The 8,955-nt window shown below is 44.5% G+C and overlaps 1 long non-coding RNA gene across 2 annotated transcripts; it reads right to left on the bottom strand.

The window, feature by feature from the left end:
* Positions 1-1,292: 1,292 nt before the first annotated feature.
* On the bottom strand, positions 1,293-3,974 carry LOC136501161 (uncharacterized). 2 transcript variants are annotated; one of them, XR_010770189.1, is made up of 6 exons: positions 3,394-3,974; positions 3,084-3,127; positions 2,840-2,898; positions 2,654-2,741; positions 2,145-2,208; positions 1,293-2,026 (listed from the first exon to the last, which is right to left on the bottom strand). It is a non-coding gene; the product is annotated as an uncharacterized lncRNA (long non-coding RNA). The 2 variants fall into 2 exon arrangements; XR_010770188.1 differs by having other exon boundaries at positions 3,084-3,972.
* Between the last annotated feature and the right edge of the window lie 4,981 nt (positions 3,975-8,955).

Below are 8,955 nucleotides of genomic sequence, written 5' to 3'. Positions count from 1 at the left end.
AGAGGAGGGAGAAGGGGTTTGGATTTGGGGCTGGATGTGTGGACGAGGAGGGTGCACCCTGATGCTGGCGTACATCTGCCTTTTGGTTTCCTGTGCTCTTTTTTCCCTTTTATGTATGAGAGATGCCTGCTATTTCTCGTATGCCTGATTTTTAAGTTTTTTTTTGTAGACGATGACCAGTAGTCATTAGATTTAATCCAACCATCTAGAAAATCAGCACTATACATCTTCTTTCTCTTTCCTCTCGATATCTCTCTCATGGGGTGTTTGGTTCTTTAGTCGCTCATAAAATTTATATCACGTCAAATGTTTAGATACTAGTAAGGAGCATTAAATATAGATTAATTATAAAATCAATTACATAGATGAAGGCTAATTTGCGAGACGATTTTTTTAAGCCTAATTAATCTATTATTAGCACATGTTTACTGTAGCCCCACGTTATCAAATCATAGACTAATTAGGCTTAAAAGATTCGTCTCATAAATTAGTTACAAGTTGTGCAATTAGTTTCGTAATTAGTCTATATTTAATACTCCATACATGTATCCAAATATTCGATGTGATAGAAATTTTAGGAGCCACTACAGAACCAAACATGACCTCAATTATTGATTCAGACGTATGTGCTATTAGGAAACGTGGCAGCAGATCGGATAAGATGCAGGCAGAGCATTTACTCCCCCCCCCCCCCCCCCCCCCCCCCCCCCTCCTTCGGGTCATATCTGTAACCCTAACTTTTACGCTCTGTTTTTCAGCACTACTTCAGCAGTATTTTTCAGCGAATGAACTGTGTTTTTCCCTCGCAACTAATAAGCATAAGCCTAAATTTCAACGAAACGGACAGGGTTGTATCTGCGGGTAAGATTTCATACCCGCGTCCACACTCGGCAGGTAACGGGTACCTGTCGCGTATATTCAGGAGAGATCAAATAATAAAATCACAATGATGTGAAAATAATAAATTCATGGATAAATGGCACGCAAACATGTCAATCTCCTTACATGGAGTTTATGTATAGGAAACATGTTTATGTATTTGCATACATCTACTTTGCTCGTTGATGGTCATTTTGTGGATGCAGTCACAGGGTGAGTGTGCGGTGCAAGGATATTTGACTCTATGTTTGTATTACAACTCAGAAATTTTAAAAGTATTTGTAACACGTACCAAAAGTATACTATTATAAAATAATTTTATTTAAATATACCTCTATTTTTATATAACTAATATATTGCCCGTGCTAACGCTACGGTAACATCTAGAAAAATAAAGAAATCATAAAACTACATTTAGATAGCAAGTCAGATATGCAGCTCCATGTTGCTTTTGAATACTGGCATAATAGTAATATAACTATGGTACTGATACTTCCAAAAGAAAACTATTGCCTAGAGTAGGAATCTGTAAAGACTTGAAAGCAACCAGCAAACACTAATTCCTTCAGATTCAAACCATGTACAGGAATGAGCCCCTTCACAAACTTGTCACACACACATTGTATTCCAGACATTGACAAAACCTCTAGATGATTATTCTTCTATAGAGCAGGAAGAATCAGCATAGCATCCACGTCTGTGCAGTCATCTATATACAAGGTCTCTAAGAACTGAATGTCGATTCCAGATGAAGTGAGAAGAGAACACTCGCACAGATTTAGGGAACAACCTGATAGCTCTCAACTTGCAAATTTAGGGGCCAGCCTGATAGCTCTCTCTTTTGCTGTTTGTTTTCGATGTGACTCCATAGAAGCAGAAACTGATCCTGAGTTGTGATGAATCTCTTTGGAATCCACAGGATCGAAATCTGGCTCGTCCTCACTTTGAGCTCAGAGATGATAGACTATCTTCTGCAACCATCTTGACCCTAAACATTTTGTATAACAATGGCTAACTAAGTTGATTCAGACATAATAACCTCGCTGATTCAACAAAGGAACCCCACTGAAGCTATTATCAGTTTTCACTCAGATAGTGAAAGAGCAACACCAGTGTTCCTTAATAAGAGTCCACCCATTCAAAATTTCTGCCATCAAACAAAAACTCTGGAGTCACTAATGCATTCAGGGTCTATTTTTATCAAGTCAGTTATTCTCAAATTCTCATACCCAAGTACTAATTTGGAGCAGGGGGAAAGAAAATACCTCACTGCAGTTTGACACTGCATGCAACAAGAAAAGGTAGTATCATCGCCACTGGAATATAAACCTGGGCAATATTGAGAAAATAACAGCAGTGAGCTTTTGTTCTTGTATAAACAATGAAATTGCAATTGTAAAATGGGTTATAAAATAAAATGCAAACTATATCATATAAATATAATTTAGCCCCTTCTTTTGGGAAAGGGCATAGCAAGTTATTTTCATGTGCATCCCTAAAATATTGTTAGCAAAAAAGAATCATACTATGCTCAAGTTATTTCCTTGCGGCTGCAATCTCAAGCCAAACAGTTAAGCATGAGAGAGGAGTTACATCTGGAAACCATGAAGCAATCATGGCAAGCAAAGACCACTGCATTTATTTTGCTTTAATCAGGAGTGCCTCCCCAGTTTTTTTTGCTTTTCACAGAATCCAAGAATGCAGAAAAGTTCCATGGAATTATTGCCATGAACAGTAGCAAAAGATGAATCACTGCTTCTTGGAGGTATATTACCAGATGCTTTCCTTCGAAGTGACATCATATTTTTCATAGTAGTCAGTATGTGAGTCCTCAATCTTGAATCCCTGATCTCTTTGGCTGCCTGAACAGTGAACACAACAACGACAGGAATAAATTAGTTCATGGTATTCGCAACAAGTTATCATCAGAAACCCTAAAATACAAAGCTTAAAAAATTACCACTTCATAACAACTTCAATAGGAGATCCAGCTATCTGAGCTTCTGTTAAAAAACTAACCTGCCAAAAGGCACAATTATAATCAGTGTGTGGACTTATCTAAATAACAAAAAACCTAAATAACATACCAGTAGCTGTAATTAGTAACACACCGATAGAAATTATTAACATCACATATCTACAAGACAAAATTACCAACAATTTTGATATTGCTAAACTGAGCGGAAGGTGCATAGCAACATTACCTACTTGCCTCTGCCAGTAGATTTACCAAGCTCTCCAATTGCTTCTGCTCGATTCGCAAGTCCAGGTACCAATGCAGACACAAAAACAAGTTAGTTCCTCCCTAACCCTCCATCTCTACAGAGGAAACCAACAAACCGAGACCAACTGTAGGGGCAGATCCGATAACTTTTACAACAAAACCGAATTTTGCAGGCAAGATACATGTACACGCTTGTAATTAGATCAGATCCGAGTACACGAAATAGCTTAAGGTAGGGTTTGAGTCCTCGGCATCGCACAACTGGGAGAACAGATAAGGGATGGGCATACCTATTGGTTGGTCGTCGCTGGCGAAGGGTCCGGCGAAGACATGGCGAAGGGCCCGATGAAAACCTGGGCAACTGTCGTTCGATGCCGAGGACGGCGGGGGCGACCAGAGCGGGCGGCGCGCCGGCTTCGAGACGGCAGCAAGCATCGAGTGCACGGAGCCACGGGCGGGCCGGACGGGACGGCCTGTCATCGCCGTGCGTTCCAGGTCCCGGCCCTGCCCCCGCCCCCGCCTCCATCTCCGCCGCGATGCAGCGGCCTCAGACCCAGCCCGCATCGCGGGGCCAGCCACGAAGCCGGCCAGGGGGAGAGGCGCTGATGTGGCTGCACTACGAGGGGCTCGAGAAAGTGGAGAGCGCAGTGGAGGCATCGACGATGCGCACGAGGGAGGACGAGTCGCGGGTCTCAAGCGCCGCGAGGCCCTCAGAGGTTGAAGCGTTGGCGGCGTCTAGGGCTTCCTTGAACTCAGCGACCGCCGCCGCCAGGACTCCAGTCCCCGGATTCTCTCCCTCCCCAAATCATGTTTATTTCGGAAGAGAGAAGAAAATGGGGCGCGGGTTGGGAATCGAACCTGGCTCGAGCGCTGCACGGTGCGGAGGCGGAAGCCTGGCATCACACGTCGTGACCATCCGATTTGGTTTGATGCGCGTGGGCCGCGGGAGGGCGACGGAGGACAGACACAGTAAATACGAGCCGTCGGATCTGGACGAGTAATAGGAGAGAATGGCTGAGAGATAATCTGGTGTATCTATTTTGATGGTGTTATATTTTCTGGATGTATTCATAGGTGTGGATATAGCATAGGTCATGACTGTGGAGCAGACATTTATTATGTGGCTATAGATTTATTATAACTGATGTATTATAGGGTATGGTAGATTAAACTTAATAGAAATATACGTATAATATTAATAAAAATTGAAATCCGTTGACTCCATACAACCAAGAACTTCACTTATTTGTGATGAAAGCATAAGGGGGCCCAAGGGGTATTCAATGAATATCTATTATTTTTTAATCAAAAGTAAGGGTATGGCCAATTATACATGTCAAAATAGGGTAAAATCAATCATTCTTTTTATCTTTTTGAATTATGAATACATGTTCTTTAAATCATAGGCCCACCTCTAAATTGAGGGGACCACAAACATAACACAATTAGTCGCTCTTCTTCACCTTCGATAACACTAAACTTTCTTCACATTGCTATAACATTAATCGTTCTTCACATGGTTGTGCCTTGCATCAGTTAAACAAAGCAAATTGTCAAATCTGGAATTAAAACCTTGTACTACCAGGTTTGACAATATACCCAACCCTTATTCATTAATATAAAAAGAAAAGGGCAGTAAGCCTAACCTTTGATAGTTTGCAATAGCTAAAATATTCAAATACATTGTCAAAATGAATTTAATACATTGACCCAACATCAATGTCATAGGCGAAAAGGTCAATGATCAAATTGGAGCCATGTTCTTTGGATTCATCGATCTAATAGTTTAGTGAAAAATTGACAACCAATAGCGATGAAGTACTTGGCCTAGAACAGGAACATCCACACAGGAACGATGAAATCATAGAAGCCTGCCACACAGAGAAATGCTAACGTAACATATTGTAACACCCCCTGGTGTTACGAGTTTATTTAGCACCGCGATTTAGGCCTCAGTAAAGTTTTTGAAACGAGTTTCTTGAATTTTTAATCTAAACGTACTTGAGGCGATAAGCGAATCCTGTGTGGTTTAGTTCTGTGGGGTAAATAAACGCTCAAGTTAATTTACGCAGTGCATATAAATGTTAGGAGTGTCCGATAATGATTCTAGCAAATAAATAGCGAACGGCTTGTTTAATTGATTAAGCATGAAAAGTAACTTTTGTAAATAAAATAAAATCCATTAATAGATGGAACGATATATATATATATATACTCAATTTAAAACGGGGGATCACATCATCTTCAGTGACTTCTGGCAGCGTCGCCAAGCTCATGACGAGGCTAAACTAAACACGTGTCAATCGAACTCCGTGGAAACCACACCAGTCATCATATTAAACACGTTGAATGCAGACCCACACAAGTCCATGCAGAACTCATATATATTTATACATACTTACGGGTTTATTTTGATAAGCACGAACGGATGAGAGAGAACACTGTAGCTTCGTTATTTTTCTGACGTACAACGTACTCGTTGATTGGCATTTATTACCGTCACCGTTCGACTGCCCGTTTCGTCGCATCATCGCTGCGGCACCATCAATGCGTTGCTCGTCTCCGTTTCTCTGATTGCCTATCTCTGCGGCCTCAGTCGTGTTCATGCCAAATCCTGCCGGACATGCTGGGTCACGTTAGGCCGAACCAGTCCTGCCTCCTTTGTCTCGTCCTCGCTGCTGCCATCATGAACGGCTTTGCTTGCTTTCTCTCACTGCTTGCCACGTCTTCTCCTTGCATTAATACGGCCTGGTTGCGCTGGCTGTTGTTTTGTGCCAAGGTCAAGTTCGCAGTGCCACGACGTGTACCACCATCGTGATGCTGTCCCCTCTTTTTTTTGTATTTCTGCTGCTCGAGCGACTTGCAACTTCCCCAGCGCTGCTCTTCCACGCAGTCAGCCGCTCCTCCTTTTTTCCCTCCGTGGCGCACGCCATGCGCATGCCGAGCGCTGCTCCTCCTCGCTCTCTCTCGCTTGCGTTGCCTCTTCCTTTCTTTTTTTTTCTTCGCTGCTGCCGAAGGAAGCCATCCCAAGGCCGCAGCGCGCCCGTCGGTGCCGCTCTTCCTTCCCCGCTCGTCACCTTGCTCAAGGCCGAAGCTCCGCCCCCTTCTCGGCGTCCGTGCCGCGGCACTCGGCCGTCACTGCAACGCCCTTCCCCTGCTCGCCCATCCGAGCAACCAGTCAGGGCCGTGCTGCCGTCGCCCTGTCTCCCCACGTGCGCGCCTGGGCTCGGGTTGCCGCGCGTCGAGCCGCCTTGCCTGCTCCATGGCGCCGTCATTCTCAGCGTCTACTCTGGCTCCGGACTGCGCCTCGCTGTTGCCCGCGCCGTAACCGCAGCAGCCGCCGTGCCTCGCTGCCTTTTCCACGGTCGGCTGTGCGTGCTATCTTGATGACGTCACCCCCTGCGTCACCTCTAATTTGTGGCCGTTTTCCTGTAGGAAATTAAACCCAGTAATACATTTGGAATACATGTGCGTCCTGTTGGGCTGCGGTCTTGCGCGCTGGGCCGCTCGCACCCCCGTCGTGGGCCGGCCTGGGGCTGTCTGCCGTTGGGCCGTCTGCGTCGCCAGCCTTGCTGGGCCGGCCTTTGCCCCGCTTGCGCCTGGGCCATTCGCCGCATTGTGCCACTATCCTGTGCCGTGTCCGTCTGGGCCACGCGCGCCTGGTGGGCCGCCGGCTCCGCTGGTCTGCTGGCTGGGCGCACCGCCTGGGCCGGTCTGCTGCCGCGCCACGCCGTGCTGGGCCGGCCGGTTGCCGCCTGGCTGGGCTGCCGCCTGCGCCTGGACCTCGCACCCGCTAGGCTGGCCAGTTGCCAACCGCGCTGGGCCGCTCGCGCCTGCCTTGGGCCGCTGGGCCGAGTAGGTGATCACTGGTCCCTTTATTTTTTGAAAGCAATTTCTAATTTCGCTTATAAGGCAAACTTGTACGATCAATATAAATTTGTATAGTTGTCCAAAAATTATGAAACCAGTTTTGTTGAGTTCCTAAAATCATGATCTACATGTTAGCATATTTTGTTCATATAGTGCGATAATATTCTTGGAATCTATATAATTAATTTAAGGTACTTAATATTGTAAAATATAAACTTGTAGGAATTTCCATGATAAATGGGTAATATTGTTGAATCTAAAATTTGTACAGTAGGCTCTTAGCAATATTAACTACTCACTGTAATTTTTGTAGCTCCAGAATAATTAGTTTGCTAAATAGATAATGATGTCTTATTTTGAATAATGATTAAATTGATAGAGTCAAATAAAGAAACACCTTGGTTTATATAACTAAAATTATTGTTGGGAAATGATGCCTTATTCTACAACGTGTATTTGTAGCCTAAGTACAGTCGTCGTTAGAACTAGCCCGTTAACTCGAGAGGCGTACGCCGTATTTTACGAGGCACGATTGCAGTTGATTAATTACATCTTTGCATTGCATCGCATGGATATCATATAGGTACGATGATGGATCAACGGATTAATTGAAGGATGATTAGGAATCCGAAGATGGTGTCATGGTATTCTCTCCAGGAGATGATGCAATGGGCTTGTTATTAAGCTGATGGTGGATGATCTGAAGATACAGACACTAACTCTTTAATATATCTTACCCAGGCAAGCCCCGGTGCACAACCCCTACTTTCTGCAGTTTAAATTATATTTGTGCATTAAGTTTAAGGAGTTGAATGAAACCCACTTGCATATATATCTTTATCCTATGAGTCTTACTAGTATGACAGGATCGTGTAGATTGCTATGCTACAGGACTCCGGTAGAAGTCGAGTGATTGCCTGTCACTCGCGAGAGATAGGAAATATATTATTATCACTTGGAATATATAAAATGGTGGAAAGGAAAATGGTGACCGGGCAGGGATATGGTTTGGGTATTGGTGGGTGTAAGAGTTGTGTCGCCGCGGAGGCGGGTCATAGCTTGGTTACACCGTTTTTCCCTGTCTGGTCGATTAAGGACCGATCGTGCATATGACTCTAGGCAGGTCACAGACTTATTATCCCGAGCACATACTGGTGTATGGGCGCTTGGAAGACTTGTTGCTCTCTTATCGCGGATCCGGCTCTTTCCGGACCGACTGTCAGGGTTTTATTTTGGTGGAGGAGGTCCTTGCACCGCACTGAGTCCGGGACTCAGGGGCGGGGGCTTGGAGTCCCAGTTTGGACGAGGACCTGGACACCCGGGATAGGAGAGTGATGGGTCGGTCCTGCTTGTGCCTGGGGTACAAGCGGGGCGTGTGTTTTCGGGGTACCCAGCTGGGGGCATTGATTCGCGAATCGCCGGGCTATCCGGTACGGCTTGTCTACGGTTTAGCATCGTAGTAAGAACTGAAAGATGAAAGATGGACAGAGGAAATCTGATTGCTTACCACCTGCTTGAAAGTAGCACAGGTGCTTACATAGAATGGTTAGTTAATGAACCAATGCGGCTATTATTAAAAATCAAAGATAAGGACGCACGCTTAGTAATGCTTTCTGCAAATGCAACCCACAAACCAGATAGCCTTGCATATCCTTGGAGTCTTTTCTTTTCTCCTGCCAGGTAAGTCTTGCTGAGTACAATTGAGTACTCAGGGTTTTATTTCCCTCTGTTGCAGGTGACAGGTGGATGCTAGAGCTGACCTTTGTGTGTGGATTCCTCCTGGTGGGCTCAGCGAGGATTTCCTTTACGCTGCGATCGTAGTTGTTATTTATAACTCTCACCAAATGCTTTTATAAATGAAAGTTTAATAATCTGTTGTCGTAGTTTATATATCAATACTTCATCATGTCATTAATAGAGGTTTATTTTCGCTGTAACTCTGATCACATGTTTATATTCCGCTGTTCAATTAAATTGTTTAT

This window comes from Miscanthus floridulus, chromosome 13 (assembly GCF_019320115.1).
Source record: "Miscanthus floridulus cultivar M001 chromosome 13, ASM1932011v1, whole genome shotgun sequence".
Lineage (NCBI taxonomy): Eukaryota > Viridiplantae > Streptophyta > Magnoliopsida > Poales > Poaceae > Miscanthus > Miscanthus floridulus.
This window is presented reverse-complemented; position numbering and strand designations above follow the sequence as displayed.